The sequence below is a fragment of the Osmia lignaria genome, unplaced genomic scaffold, assembly GCF_051020975.1.
Source record: "Osmia lignaria lignaria isolate PbOS001 unplaced genomic scaffold, iyOsmLign1 scaffold0007, whole genome shotgun sequence".
Classification (NCBI taxonomy): Eukaryota; Metazoa; Arthropoda; class Insecta; order Hymenoptera; family Megachilidae; genus Osmia; species Osmia lignaria.
The window spans coordinates 13,508,242-13,523,915 of NW_027478164.1; positions in this window are offsets into that span (position 1 = coordinate 13,508,242).

Sequence of the window (15,674 nt, forward strand, 5' to 3'; positions counted from 1 at the left end):
ATTTAAAAGTTCCGAAGCCGCACCAACATAATAGAGATTCAGAAACACCGTGGCCCCTTTCTTTGAGATAACTCTGCACTAGTGCGGGCCGCAAATGCCACTTCCAGCTTAGCTGTGCAGAAGAAGAACAACAAGAAGAAGAAATATCTCGAAATATGTCCGTCAGGCCCCTTCCCTTGAGATAAATCTGCAAATATCTCGGAAACGAAGCGAGCTATGGCAAAATGTTAAGAGACTTTATTTGTAGAGAATTAAGTTTCCTACTTTTTATGTTCTATGATATTTTTTGATCAGATGCGTAGTTCCCGAGATATATCAAGATATTTAAAAGTTCCGAAGCCGCACCAACATAATAGAGATACAGAAACACCGTGGCCCCTTTCTTTGAGATAACTCTGCACTATTGCGAGCTGGAAATGCCACTTCCAGTTTAGCTGTGCAGAAGAAGAACAACAAGAAGAAGAAATATCTCGAAATATGTCCGTCAGGCCCCTTCCCTTGAGATAAATCTGCAAATATCTCGGAAACGAAGCGCGCTATGGCAAAGTGTTAAGAGACCTTTTTTGTAGAGAATTATGTTTCCTACAATTTATGTTCTATGATATTTTTTGATCAGAAGCGTAGTTCTCGAGATATATCGAGATATTTAAAAGTTCCGAAGCCGCACCAACATAATAGAGATACAGAAACACCGTGGCCCCTTTCTTTGAGATAACTCTGCACTATTGCGAGCTGTAAATGCCACTTCCAGCTTAGCTGTGCAGAAGAAGAACAACAAGAAGAAGAAATATCTCGAAATATGTCCGTCAGGCCCCTTCCCTTGAGATATATCTGCAAATATCTCGGAAACGAAACGAGCTATGGCAAAATGTTAAGAGACCTTTTTTGTAGAGAATTATGCTTCCTACAATTTATGTTCTATGATATTTTTTGATCAGAAGCGTAGTTTTCGAGATATATCGAGATATTTAAAAGTTCCGAAGCCGCACCAACATAATAGAGATACAGAAACACCGTGGCCCCTTTCTTTGAGATAACTCTGCACTAGTGCGAGCCGCAAATGCCACTTCCAGCTTAGCTGTGCAGAAGAAGAACAACAAGAAGAAGAAATATCTCGAAATATGTCCGTCAGGCCCCTTCCCTTGAGATAAATCTGCATATATCTCGGAAACGAAGCGAGCTATGGCAAAATGTTAAGAGACCTTTTTTGTAGAGAATTAAGTTTCCTACTTTTTATGTTCTATGATATTTTTTGATCAGATGCGTAGTTCTCGAGATATATCAAGATATTTAAAAGTTCCGAAGCCGCACCAACATAATAGAGATACAGAAACACCGTGGCCCCTTCCTTTGAGATAACTCTGCACTATTGCGAGCTGCAAATGCCACTTCCAGCTTAGCTGTGCAGAAGAAGAACAACAAGAAGAAGAAATGTCTCGAAATATGTCCGTCAGGCCCCTTCCCTTGAGATAAATCTGCAAATATCTCGGAAACGAAGGGAGCTATGGCAAAATGTTAAGAGACCTTTTTTGTAGAGAATTAAGTTTCCTACTTTTTATCTTCTATGATATTTTCTGATCAGATTCGTAGTTCTCGAGATATATCAAGATATTTAAAAGTTCCGAAGCCGCACCAACATAATAGAGATACAGAAACACCGTGGCCCCTCTCTTTGAGATAAGTCTGCACAATTGCGAGCTGCAAATGCCACTTCCAGCTTAGCTGTGCAGAAGAAGAACAACAAGAAGAAGAAATGTCTCGAAATATGTCCGTTAGGCCCCTTCCCTTGAGATAAATCTGCAAATATCTCGGAAACGAAGCGAGCTATTGCAAAATGTTAAGAGACCTTTTTTGTAGAGGATTGAGTTTCCTACTTTCTATGTTCTATGATATTTTTTGATCAGATGCGTAGTTCTCGAGATATATCAAGATATTTAAAAGTTAAGAAGCCGCACCAACATAATAGAGATACAGAAACACCGTGGCCCCTTCCTTTGAGATAACTCTGCACTATTGCGAGCTGCAAATGCCACTTCCAGCTTAGCTGTGCAGAAGAAGAACAACAAGAAGAAGAAATGTCTCGAAATATGTCCGTCAGGCCCCTTCCCTTGAGATAAATCTGCAAATATCTCGGAAACGAAGGGAGCTATGGCAAAATGTTAAGAGACCTTTTTTGTAGAGAATTAAGTTTCCTACTTTTTATCTTCTATGATATTTTCTGATCAGATTCGTAGTTCCCGAGATATATCAAGATATTTAAAAGTTCCGAAGCCGCACCAACATAATAGAGATACAGAAACACCGTGGCCCCTCTCTTTGAGATAACTCTGCACAATTGCGAGCTGCAAATGCCACTTCCAGCTTAGCTGTGCAGAAGAAGAACAACAAGAAGAAGAAATATCTCGAAATATGTCCGTCAGGCCCCTTCCCTTGAGATAAATCTGCATATATCTCGGAAACGAAGCGAGCTATGGCAAAATGTTAAGAGACCTTTTTTGTAGAGAATTATGTTTCCTACAATTTATGTTCTATGATATTTTTTGATCAGAAGCGTAGTTCTCGAGATATATCGAGATATTTAAAAGTTCCGAAGCCGCACCAACATAATAGAGATTCAGAAACACCGTGGCCCCTTTCTTTGAGATAACTCTGCACTAGTGCGGGCCGCAAATGCCACTTCCAGCTTAGCTGTGCAGAAGAAGAACAACAAGAAGAAGAAATATCTCGAAATATGTCCGTCAGGCCCCTTTCCTTGAGATAAATCTGCAAATATCTCGGAAACGAAGCGAGCTATGGCAAAATGTTAAGAGACTTTATTTGTAGACAATTAAGTTTCCTACTTTTTATGTTCTATGATATTTTTTTATCAGAAGCGTAGTTCCCGAGATATATCAAGATATTTAAAAGTTCCGAAGCCGCACCAACATAATAGAGATACAGAAACACCGTGGCCCCTTTCTTTGAGATAACTCTGCGCTATTGCGAGCTGGAAACGCCACTTCCAGTTTAGCTGTGCAGAAGAAGAACAACAAGAAGAAGAAATATCTCGAAATATGTCCGTCAGGCCCCTTCCCTTGAGATATATCTGCAAATATCTCGGAAACGAAACAAGCTATGGCAAAATGTTAAGAGACGTTTTTTGTAGAGAATTATGTTTCCTACAATTTATGTTCTATGATATTTTTTGATCAGAAGCGTAGTTTTCGAGATATATCGTGATATTTAAAAGTTCCGAAGCCGCACCAACATAATAGAGATACAGAAACACCGTGGCACCTTTCTTTCAGATAACTCTGCACTATTGCGAGCTGGAAATGCCACTTCCAGTTTAGCTGTGCAGAAGAAGAACAACAAGAAGAAGAAATATCTCGAAATATGTCCGTCAGGCCCCTTCCCTTGAGATATATCTGCAAATATCTCGGAAACGAAGCGAGCTATGGCAAAATGTTAAGAGACTTTATTTGTAGAGAATTAAGTTTCCTACTTTTTATGTTCTATGATATTTTTTTATCAGATGCGTAGTTCCCGAGATATATCAAGATATTTAAAAGTTCCGAAGCCGCACCAACATAATAGAGATACAGAAACACCGTGGCCCCTTTCTTTGAGATAACTCTGCGCTATTGCGAGCTGGAAACGCCACTTCCAGTTTAGCTGTGCAGAAGAAGAACAACAAGAAGAAGAAATATCTCGAAATATGTCCGTCAGGCCCCTTCCCTTGAGATATATCTGCAAATATCTCGGAAACGAAACGAGCTATGGCAAAATGTTAAGAGACCTTTTTTGTAGAGAATTATGTTTCCTACAATTTACGTTCTATGATATTTTTTGATCAGAAGCGTAGTTCTCGAGATATATCGAGATATTTAAAAGTTCCGAAGCCGCACCAACATAATAAAGATTCAGAAACACCGTGGCCCCTTTCTTTGAGATAACTCTGCACTAGTGCGGGCCGCAAATGCCACTTCCAGCTTAGCTGTGCAGAAGAAGAACAACAAGAAGAAGAAATATCTCGAAATATGTCCGTCAGGCCCCTTCCCTTGAGATAAATCTGCAAATATCTCGGAAACGAAGCGAGCTATGGCAAAATGTTAAGAGACTTTATTTGTAGAGAATTAAGTTTCCTACTTTTTATGTTCTATGATATTTTTTGATCAGATGCGTAGTTCTCGAGATATATCAAGATACTTAAAAGTTCCGAAGCCGCACCAACATAATAGAGATACAGAAACACCGTGGCCCCTTTCTTTGAGATAACTCTGCACTATTGCGAGCTGGAAACGCCACTTCCAGTTTAGCTGTGCAGAAGAAGAACAACAAGAAGAAGAAATATCTCGAAATATGTCCGTCAGGCCCCTTCCCTTGAGATATATCTGCAAATATCTCGGAAACGAAACAAGCTATGGCAAAATGTTAAGAGACGTTTTTTGTAGAGAATTATGTTTCCTACAATTTATGTTCTATGATATTTTTTGATCAGAAGCGTAGTTCTCGAGATATATCGAGATATTTAAAAGTTCCGAAGCCGCACCAACATAATAGAGATTCAGAAACACCGTGGCCCCTTTCTTTGAGATAACTCTGCACTAGTGCGGGCCGCAAATGCCACTTCCAGCTTAGCTGTGCAGAAGAAGAACAACAAGAAGAAGAAATATCTCGAAATATGTCCGTCAGGCCCCTTTCCTTGAGATAAATCTGCAAATATCTCGGAAACGAAGCGAGCTATGGCAAAATGTTAAGAGACTTTATTTGTAGACAATTAAGTTTCCTACTTTTTATGTTCTATGATATTTTTTTATCAGAAGCGTAGTTCCCGAGATATATCAAGATATTTAAAAGTTCCGAAGCCGCACCAACATAATAGAGATACAGAAACACCGTGGCCCCTTTCTTTGAGATAACTCTGCGCTATTGCGAGCTGGAAACGCCACTTCCAGTTTAGCTGTGCAGAAGAAGAACAACAAGAAGAAGAAATATCTCGAAATATGTCCGTCAGGCCCCTTCCCTTGAGATATATCTGCAAATATCTCGGAAACGAAACGAGCTATGGCAAAATGTTAAGAGACCTTTTTTGTAGAGAATTATGTTTCCTACAATTTACGTTCTATGATATTTTTTGATCAGAAGCGTAGTTCTCGAGATATATCGAGATATTTAAAAGTTCCGAAGCCGCACCAACATAATAAAGATTCAGAAACACCGTGGCCCCTTTCTTTGAGATAACTCTGCACTAGTGCGGGCCGCAAATGCCACTTCCAGCTTAGCTGTGCAGAAGAAGAACAACAAGAAGAAGAAATATCTCGAAATATGTCCGTCAGGCCCCTTCCCTTGAGATAAATCTGCAAATATCTCGGAAACGAAGCGAGCTATGGCAAAATGTTAAGAGACTTTATTTGTAGAGAATTAAGTTTCCTACTTTTTATGTTCTATGATATTTTTTGATCAGATGCGTAGTTCTCGAGATATATCAAGATATTTAAAAGTTCCGAAGCCGCACCAACATAATAGAGATACAGAAACACCGTGGCCCCTTTCTTTGAGATAACTCTGCACTATTGCGAGCTGGAAACGCCACTTCCAGTTTAGCTGTGCAGAAGAAGAACAACAAGAAGAAGAAATATCTCGAAATATGTCCGTCAGGCCCCTTCCCTTGAGATATATCTGCAAATATCTCGGAAACGAAGCGAGCTATGGCAAAATGTTAAGAGACTTTATTTGTAGAGAATTAAGTTTCCTACTTTTTATGTTCTATGATATTTTTTTATCAGATGCGTAGTTCCCGAGATATATCAAGATATTTAAAAGTTCCGAAGCCGCACCAACATAATAGAGATACAGAAACACCGTGGCCCCTTTCTTTGAGATAACTCTGCGCTATTGCGAGCTGGAAACGCCACTTCCAGTTTAGCTGTGCAGAAGAAGAACAACAAGAAGAAGAAATATCTCGAAATATGTCCGTCAGGCCCCTTCCCTTGAGATATATCTGCAAATATCTCGGAAACGAAACGAGCTATGGCAAAATGTTAAGAGACCTTTTTTGTAGAGAATTATGTTTCCTACAATTTACGTTCTATGATATTTTTTGATCAGAAGCGTAGTTCTCGAGATATATCGAGATATTTAAAAGTTCCGAAGCCGCACCAACATAATAAAGATTCAGAAACACCGTGGCCCCTTTCTTTGAGATAACTCTGCACTAGTGCGGGCCGCAAATGCCACTTCCAGCTTAGCTGTGCAGAAGAAGAACAACAAGAAGAAGAAATATCTCGAAATATGTCCGTCAGGCCCCTTCCCTTGAGATAAATCTGCAAATATCTCGGAAACGAAGCGAGCTATGGCAAAATGTTAAGAGACTTTATTTGTAGAGAATTAAGTTTCCTACTTTTTATGTTCTATGATATTTTTTGATCAGATGCGTAGTTCTCGAGATATATCAAGATACTTAAAAGTTCCGAAGCCGCACCAACATAATAGAGATACAGAAACACCGTGGCCCCTTTCTTTGAGATAACTCTGCACTATTGCGAGCTGGAAACGCCACTTCCAGTTTAGCTGTGCAGAAGAAGAACAACAAGAAGAAGAAATATCTCGAAATATGTCCGTCAGGCCCCTTCCCTTGAGATATATCTGCAAATATCTCGGAAACGAAACAAGCTATGGCAAAATGTTAAGAGACGTTTTTTGTAGAGAATTATGTTTCCTACAATTTATGTTCTATGATATTTTTTGATCAGAAGCGTAGTTCTCGAGATATATCGAGATATTTAAAAGTTCCGAAGCCGCACCAACATAATAGAGATTCAGAAACACCGTGGCCCCTTTCTTTGAGATAACTCTGCACTAGTGCGGGCCGCAAATGCCACTTCCAGCTTAGCTGTGCAGAAGAAGAACAACAAGAAGAAGAAATATCTCGAAATATGTCCGTCAGGCCCCTTTCCTTGAGATAAATCTGCAAATATCTCGGAAACGAAGCGAGCTATGGCAAAATGTTAAGAGACTTTATTTGTAGACAATTAAGTTTCCTACTTTTTATGTTCTATGATATTTTTTTATCAGAAGCGTAGTTCCCGAGATATATCAAGATATTTAAAAGTTCCGAAGCCGCACCAACATAATAGAGATACAGAAACACCGTGGCCCCTTTCTTTGAGATAACTCTGCGCTATTGCGAGCTGGAAACGCCACTTCCAGTTTAGCTGTGCAGAAGAAGAACAACAAGAAGAAGAAATATCTCGAAATATGTCCGTCAGGCCCCTTCCCTTGAGATATATCTGCAAATATCTCGGAAACGAAACGAGCTATGGCAAAATGTTAAGAGACCTTTTTTGTAGAGAATTATGTTTCCTACAATTTACGTTCTATGATATTTTTTGATCAGAAGCGTAGTTCTCGAGATATATCGAGATATTTAAAAGTTCCGAAGCCGCACCAACATAATAAAGATTCAGAAACACCGTGGCCCCTTTCTTTGAGATAACTCTGCACTAGTGCGGGCCGCAAATGCCACTTCCAGCTTAGCTGTGCAGAAGAAGAACAACAAGAAGAAGAAATATCTCGAAATATGTCCGTCAGGCCCCTTCCCTTGAGATAAATCTGCAAATATCTCGGAAACGAAGCGAGCTATGGCAAAATGTTAAGAGACTTTATTTGTAGAGAATTAAGTTTCCTACTTTTTATGTTCTATGATATTTTTTGATCAGATGCGTAGTTCTCGAGATATATCAAGATATTTAAAAGTTCCGAAGCCGCACCAACATAATAGAGATACAGAAACACCGTGGCCCCTTTCTTTGAGATAACTCTGCACTATTGCGAGCTGGAAACGCCACTTCCAGTTTAGCTGTGCAGAAGAAGAACAACAAGAAGAAGAAATATCTCGAAATATGTCCGTCAGGCCCCTTCCCTTGAGATATATCTGCAAATATCTCGGAAACGAAACAAGCTATGGCAAAATGTTAAGAGACGTTTTTTGTAGAGAATTAAGTTTCCTACTTTTTATGTTCTATGATATTTTTTTATCAGATGCGTAGTTCCCGAGATATATCAAGATATTTAAAAGTTCCGAAGCCGCACCAACATAATAGAGATACAGAAACACCGTGGCCCCTTTCTTTGAGATAACTCTGCGCTATTGCGAGCTGGAAACGCCACTTCCAGTTTAGCTGTGCAGAAGAAGAACAACAAGAAGAAGAAATATCTCGAAATATGTCCGTCAGGCCCCTTCCCTTGAGATATATCTGCAAATATCTCGGAAACGAAACGAGCTATGGCAAAATGTTAAGAGACCTTTTTTGTAGAGAATTATGTTTCCTACAATTTACGTTCTATGATATTTTTTGATCAGAAGCGTAGTTCTCGAGATATATCGAGATATTTAAAAGTTCCGAAGCCGCACCAACATAATAAAGATTCAGAAACACCGTGGCCCCTTTCTTTGAGATAACTCTGCACTAGTGCGGGCCGCAAATGCCACTTCCAGCTTAGCTGTGCAGAAGAAGAACAACAAGAAGAAGAAATATCTCGAAATATGTCCGTCAGGCCCCTTCCCTTGAGATAAATCTGCAAATATCTCGGAAACGAAGCGAGCTATGGCAAAATGTTAAGAGACTTTATTTGTAGAGAATTAAGTTTCCTACTTTTTATGTTCTATGATATTTTTTGATCAGATGCGTAGTTCTCGAGATATATCAAGATATTTAAAAGTTCCGAAGCCGCACCAACATAATAGAGATACAGAAACACCGTGGCCCCTTTCTTTGAGATAACTCTGCACTATTGCGAGCTGGAAATGCCACTTCCAGTTTAGCTGTGCAGAAGAAGAACAACAAGAAGAAGAAATATCTCGAAATATGTCCGTCAGGCCCCTTCCCTTGAGATAAATCTGCATATATCTCGGAAACGAAGCGAGCTATGGCAAAATGTTAAGAGACCTTTTTTGTAGAGAATTAAGTTTCCTACTTTTTATGTTCTATGATATTTTTTGATCAGATGCGTAGTTCTCGAATTATATCAAGATATTTAAAAGTTCCGAAGCCGCACCAACATAGTAGAGATACAGAAACACCGTGGCCCCTCTCTTTGAGATAACTCTGCACAATTGCGAGCTGCAAATGCCACTTCCAGCTTAGCTGTGCAGAAGAAGAACAACAAGAAGAAGAAATATCTCGAAATATGTCCGTCAGGCCCCTTCCCTTGAGATAAATCTGCATATATCTCGGAAACGAAGCGAGCTATGGCAAAATGTTAAGAGACCTTTTTTGTAGAGAATTATGTTTCCTACAATTTATGTTCTATGATATTTTTTGATCAGAAGCGTAGTTCTCGAGATATATCGAGATATTTAAAAGTTCCGAAGCCGCACCAACATAATAGAGATTCAGAAACACCGTGGCCCCTTTCTTTGAGATAACTCTGCACTAGTGCGGGCCGCAAATGCCACTTCCAGCTTAGCTGTGCAGAAGAAGAACAACAAGAAGAAGAAATATCTCGAAATATGTCCGTCAGGCCCCTTCCCTTGAGATAAATCTGCAAATATCTCGGAAACGAAGCGAGCTATGGCAAAATGTTAAGAGACTTTATTTGTAGAGAATTAAGTTTCCTACTTTTTATGTTCTATGATATTTTTTGATCAGATGCGTAGTTCCCGAGATATATCAAGATATTTAAAAGTTCCGAAGCCGCACCAACATAATAGAGATACAGAAACACCGTGGCCCCTTTCTTTGAGATAACTCTGCACTATTGCGAGCTGGAAATGCCACTTCCAGTTTAGCTGTGCAGAAGAAGAACAACAAGAAGAAGAAATATCTCGAAATATGTCCGTCAGGCCCCTTCCCTTGAGATAAATCTGCAAATATCTCGGAAACGAAGCGCGCTATGGCAAAGTGTTAAGAGACCTTTTTTGTAGAGAATTATGTTTCCTACAATTTATGTTCTATGATATTTTTTGATCAGAAGCGTAGTTCTCGAGATATATCGAGATATTTAAAAGTTCCGAAGCCGCACCAACATAATAGAGATACAGAAACACCGTGGCCCCTTTCTTTGAGATAACTCTGCACTATTGCGAGCTGTAAATGCCACTTCCAGCTTAGCTGTGCAGAAGAAGAACAACAAGAAGAAGAAATATCTCGAAATATGTCCGTCAGGCCCCTTCCCTTGAGATATATCTGCAAATATCTCGGAAACGAAACGAGCTATGGCAAAATGTTAAGAGACCCTTTTTGTAGAGAATTATGCTTCCTACAATTTATGTTCTATGATATTTTTTGATCAGAAGCGTAGTTTTCGAGATATATCGAGATATTTAAAAGTTCCGAAGCCGCACCAACATAATAGAGATACAGAAACACCGTGGCCCCTTTCTTTGAGATAACTCTGCACTAGTGCGAGCCGCAAATGCCACTTCCAGCTTAGCTGTGCAGAAGAAGAACAACAAGAAGAAGAAATATCTCGAAATATGTCCGTCAGGCCCCTTCCCTTGAGATAAATCTGCATATATCTCGGAAACGAAGCGAGCTATGGCAAAATGTTAAGAGACCTTTTTTGTAGAGAATTAAGTTTCCTACTTTTTATGTTCTATGATATTTTTTGATCAGATGCGTAGTTCTCGAGATATATCAAGATATTTAAAAGTTCCGAAGCCGCACCAACATAATAGAGATACAGAAACACCGTGGCCCCTTTCTTTGAGATAACTCTGCACTATTGCGAGCTGCAAATGCCACTTCCAGCTTAGCTGTGCAGAAGAAGAACAACAAGAAGAAGAAATGTCTCGAAATATGTCCGTCAGGCCCCTTCCCTTGAGATAAATCTGCAAATATCTCGGAAACGAAGCGAGCTATGGCAAAATGTTAAGAGACTTTATTTGTAGAGAATTAAGTTTCCTACTTTTTATGTTCTATGATATTTTTTTATCAGATGCGTAGTTCCCGAGATATATCAAGATATTTAAACGTTCCGAAGCCGCACCAACATAATAGAGATACAGAAACACCGTGGCCCCTTTCTTTGAGATAACTCTGCGCTATTGCGAGCTGGAAACGCCACTTCCAGTTTAGCTGTGCAGAAGAAGAACAACAAGAAGAAGAAATATCTCGAAATATGTCCGTCAGGCCCCTTCCCTTGAGATAAATCTGCATATATCTCGGAAACGAAGCGAGCTATGGCAAAATGTTAAGAGACCTTTTTTGTAGAGAATTATGTTTCCTACAATTTATGTTCTATGATATTTTTTGATCAGAAGCGTAGTTCTCGAGATATATCGAGATATTTAAAAGTTCCGAAGCCGCACCAACATAATAGAGATTCAGAAACACCGTGGCCCCTTTCTTTGAGATAACTCTGCACTAGTGCGGGCCGCAAATGCCACTTCCAGCTTAGCTGTGCAGAAGAAGAACAACAAGAAGAAGAAATATCTCGAAATATGTCCGTCAGGCCCCTTCCCTTGAGATATATCTGCAAATATCTCGGAAACGAAGCGAGCTATGGCAAAATGTTAAGAGACTTTATTTGTAGAGAATTAAGTTTCCTACTTTTTATGTTCTATGATATTTTTTGATCAGATGCGTAGTTCTCGAGATATATCAAGATATTTAAAAGTTCCGAAGCCGCACCAACATAATAGAGATACAGAAACACCGTGGCCCCTTTCTTTGAGATAACTCTGCGCTATTGCGAGCTGGAAACGCCACTTCCAGTTTAGCTGTGCAGAAGAAGAACAACAAGAAGAAGAAATATCTCGAAATATGTCCGTCAGGCCCCTTCCCTTGAGATAAATCTGCATATATCTCGGAAACGAAGCGAGCTATGGCAAAATGTTAAGAGACCTTTTTTGTAGAGAATTATGTTTCCTACAATTTATGTTCTATGATATTTTTTGATCAGAAGCGTAGTTCTCGAGATATATCGAGATATTTAAAAGTTCCGAAGCCGCACAAACATAATAGAGATTCAGAAACACCGTGGCCCCTTTCCTTGAGATAACTCTGCACTAGTGCGGGCCGCAAATGCCACTTACAGCTTAGCTGTGCAGAAGAAGAACAACAAGAAGAAGAAATATCTCGAAATATGTCCGTCAGGCCCCTTCCCTTGAGATATATCTGCAAATATCTCGGAAACGAAGTGAGCTATGGCAAAATGTTAAGAGACCTTATTTGTAGAGAATTAAGTTTCCTACTTTTTATGTTGTATGATATTTTTGATCAGATGCGTAGTTCTCGAGATATATCAAGATATTTAAAAGTTCCGAAGCCGCACCAACATAATAGAGATACAGAAACACCGTGGCCCCTTTCTTTGAGATAACTCTGCACTATTGCGAGCTGGAAATTCCACTTCCAGTTTAGCTGTGCAGAAGAAGAACAAGAAGAAGAAGAAATATCTCGAAATATGTCCGTCAGGCCCCTTCCCTTGAGATATATCTGCAAATATCTCGGAAACGAAGTGAGCTATGGCAAAATGTTAAGAGACCTTATTTGTAGAGAATTAAGTTTCCTACTTTTTATGCTCTATGATATTTTTTGATCAGATGCGTAGTTCTCGAGATATATCAAGATATTTAAAAGTTCCGAAGCCGCACCAACATAATAGAGATACAGAAACACCGTGGCCCCTTTCTTTGAGATAACTCTGCACTAGTGCGAGCCGCAAATGCCACTTCCAGCTTAGCTGTGCAGAAGAAGAACAACAAGAAGAAGAAATATCTCGAAATATGTCCGTCAGGCCCCTTCCCTTGAGATATATCTGCAAATATCTCGGAAACGAAGCGAGCTATGGCAAAATGTTAAGAGACTTTATTTGTAGAGAATTAAGTTTCCTACTTTTTATGTTCTATGATATTTTTTGATCAGATGCGTAGTTCTCGAGATATATCAAGATATTTAAAAGTTCCGAAGCCGCACCAACATAATAGAGATACAGAAACACCGTGGCCCCTTTCTTTGAGATAACTCTGCACTATTGCGAGCTGCAAATGCCACTTCCAGCTTAGCTGTGCAGAAGAAGAACAACAAGAAGAAGAAATGTCTCGAAATATGTCCGTCAGGCCCCTTCCCTTGAGATAAATCTGCAAATATCTCGGAAACGAAGCGAGCTATGGCAAAATGTTAAGAGACTTTATTTGTAGAGAATTAAGTTTCCTACTTTTTATGTTCTATGATATTTTTTTATCAGATGCGTAGTTCCCGAGATATATCAAGATATTTAAACGTTCCGAAGCCGCACCAACATAATAGAGATACAGAAACACCGTGGCCCCTTTCTTTGAGATAACTCTGCGCTATTGCGAGCTGGAAACGCCACTTCCAGTTTAGCTGTGCAGAAGAAGAACAACAAGAAGAAGAAATATCTCGAAATATGTCCGTCAGGCCCCTTCCCTTGAGATAAATCTGCATATATCTCGGAAACGAAGCGAGCTATGGCAAAATGTTAAGAGACCTTTTTTGTAGAGAATTATGTTTCCTACAATTTATGTTCTATGATATTTTTTGATCAGAAGCGTAGTTCTCGAGATATATCGAGATATTTAAAAGTTCCGAAGCCGCACCAACATAATAGAGATTCAGAAACACCGTGGCCCCTTTCTTTGAGATAACTCTGCACTAGTGCGGGCCGCAAATGCCACTTCCAGCTTAGCTGTGCAGAAGAAGAACAACAAGAAGAAGAAATATCTCGAAATATGTCCGTCAGGCCCCTTCCCTTGAGATATATCTGCAAATATCTCGGAAACGAAGCGAGCTATGGCAAAATGTTAAGAGACTTTATTTGTAGAGAATTAAGTTTCCTACTTTTTATGTTCTATGATATTTTTTGATCAGATGCGTAGTTCTCGAGATATATCAAGATATTTAAAAGTTCCGAAGCCGCACCAACATAATAGAGATACAGAAACACCGTGGCCCCTTTCTTTGAGATAACTCTGCGCTATTGCGAGCTGGAAACGCCACTTCCAGTTTAGCTGTGCAGAAGAAGAACAACAAGAAGAAGAAATATCTCGAAATATGTCCGTCAGGCCCCTTCCCTTGAGATAAATCTGCATATATCTCGGAAACGAAGCGAGCTATGGCAAAATGTTAAGAGACCTTTTTTGTAGAGAATTATGTTTCCTACAATTTATGTTCTATGATATTTTTTGATCAGAAGCGTAGTTCTCGAGATATATCGAGATATTTAAAAGTTCCGAAGCCGCACAAACATAATAGAGATTCAGAAACACCGTGGCCCCTTTCCTTGAGATAACTCTGCACTAGTGCGGGCCGCAAATGCCACTTACAGCTTAGCTGTGCAGAAGAAGAACAACAAGAAGAAGAAATATCTCGAAATATGTCCGTCAGGCCCCTTCCCTTGAGATATATCTGCAAATATCTCGGAAACGAAGTGAGCTATGGCAAAATGTTAAGAGACCTTATTTGTAGAGAATTAAGTTTCCTACTTTTTATGTTGTATGATATTTTTGATCAGATGCGTAGTTCTCGAGATATATCAAGATATTTAAAAGTTCCGAAGCCGCACCAACATAATAGAGATACAGAAACACCGTGGCCCCTTTCTTTGAGATAACTCTGCACTATTGCGAGCTGGAAATTCCACTTCCAGTTTAGCTGTGCAGAAGAAGAACAAGAAGAAGAAGAAATATCTCGAAATATGTCCGTCAGGCCCCTTCCCTTGAGATATATCTGCAAATATCTCGGAAACGAAGTGAGCTATGGCAAAATGTTAAGAGACCTTATTTGTAGAGAATTAAGTTTCCTACTTTTTATGCTCTATGATATTTTTTGATCAGATGCGTAGTTCTCGAGATATATCAAGATATTTAAAAGTTCCGAAGCCGCACCAACATAATAGAGATACAGAAACACCGTGGCCCCTTTCTTTGAGATAACTCTGCACTAGTGCGAGCCGCAAATGCCACTTCCAGCTTAGCTGTGCAGAAGAAGAACAACAAGAAGAAGAAATATCTCGAAATATGTCCGTCAGGCCCCTTCCCTTGAGATATATCTGCAAATATCTCGGAAACGAAGCGAGCTATGGCAAAATGTTAAGAGACTTTATTTGTAGAGAATTAAGTTTCCTACTTTTTATGTTCTATGATATTTTTTGATCAGATGCGTAGTTCTCGAGATATATCAAGATATTTAAAAGTTCCGAAGCCGCACCAACATAATAGAGATACAGAAACACCGTGGCCCCTTTCTTTGAGATAACTCTGCACTATTGCGAGCTGCAAATGCCACTTCCAGCTTAGCTGTGCAGAAGAAGAACAACAAGAAGAAGAAATGTCTCGAAATATGTCCGTCAGGCCCCTTCCCTTGAGATAAATCTGCAAATATCTCGGAAACGAAGCGAGCTATGGCAAAATGTTAAGAGACTTTATTTGTAGAGAATTAAGTTTCCTACTTTTTATGTTCTATGATATTTTTTTATCAGATGCGTAGTTCCCGAGATATATCAAGATATTTAAACGTTCCGAAGCCGCACCAACATAATAGAGATACAGAAACACCGTGGCCCCTTTCTTTGAGATAACTCTGCGCTATTGCGAGCTGGAAACGCCACTTCCAGTTTAGCTGTGCAGAAGAAGAACAACAAGAAGAAGAAATATCTCGAAATATGTCCGTCAGGCCCCTTCCCTTGAGATAAATCTGCATATATCTCGGAAACGAAGCGAGCTATGG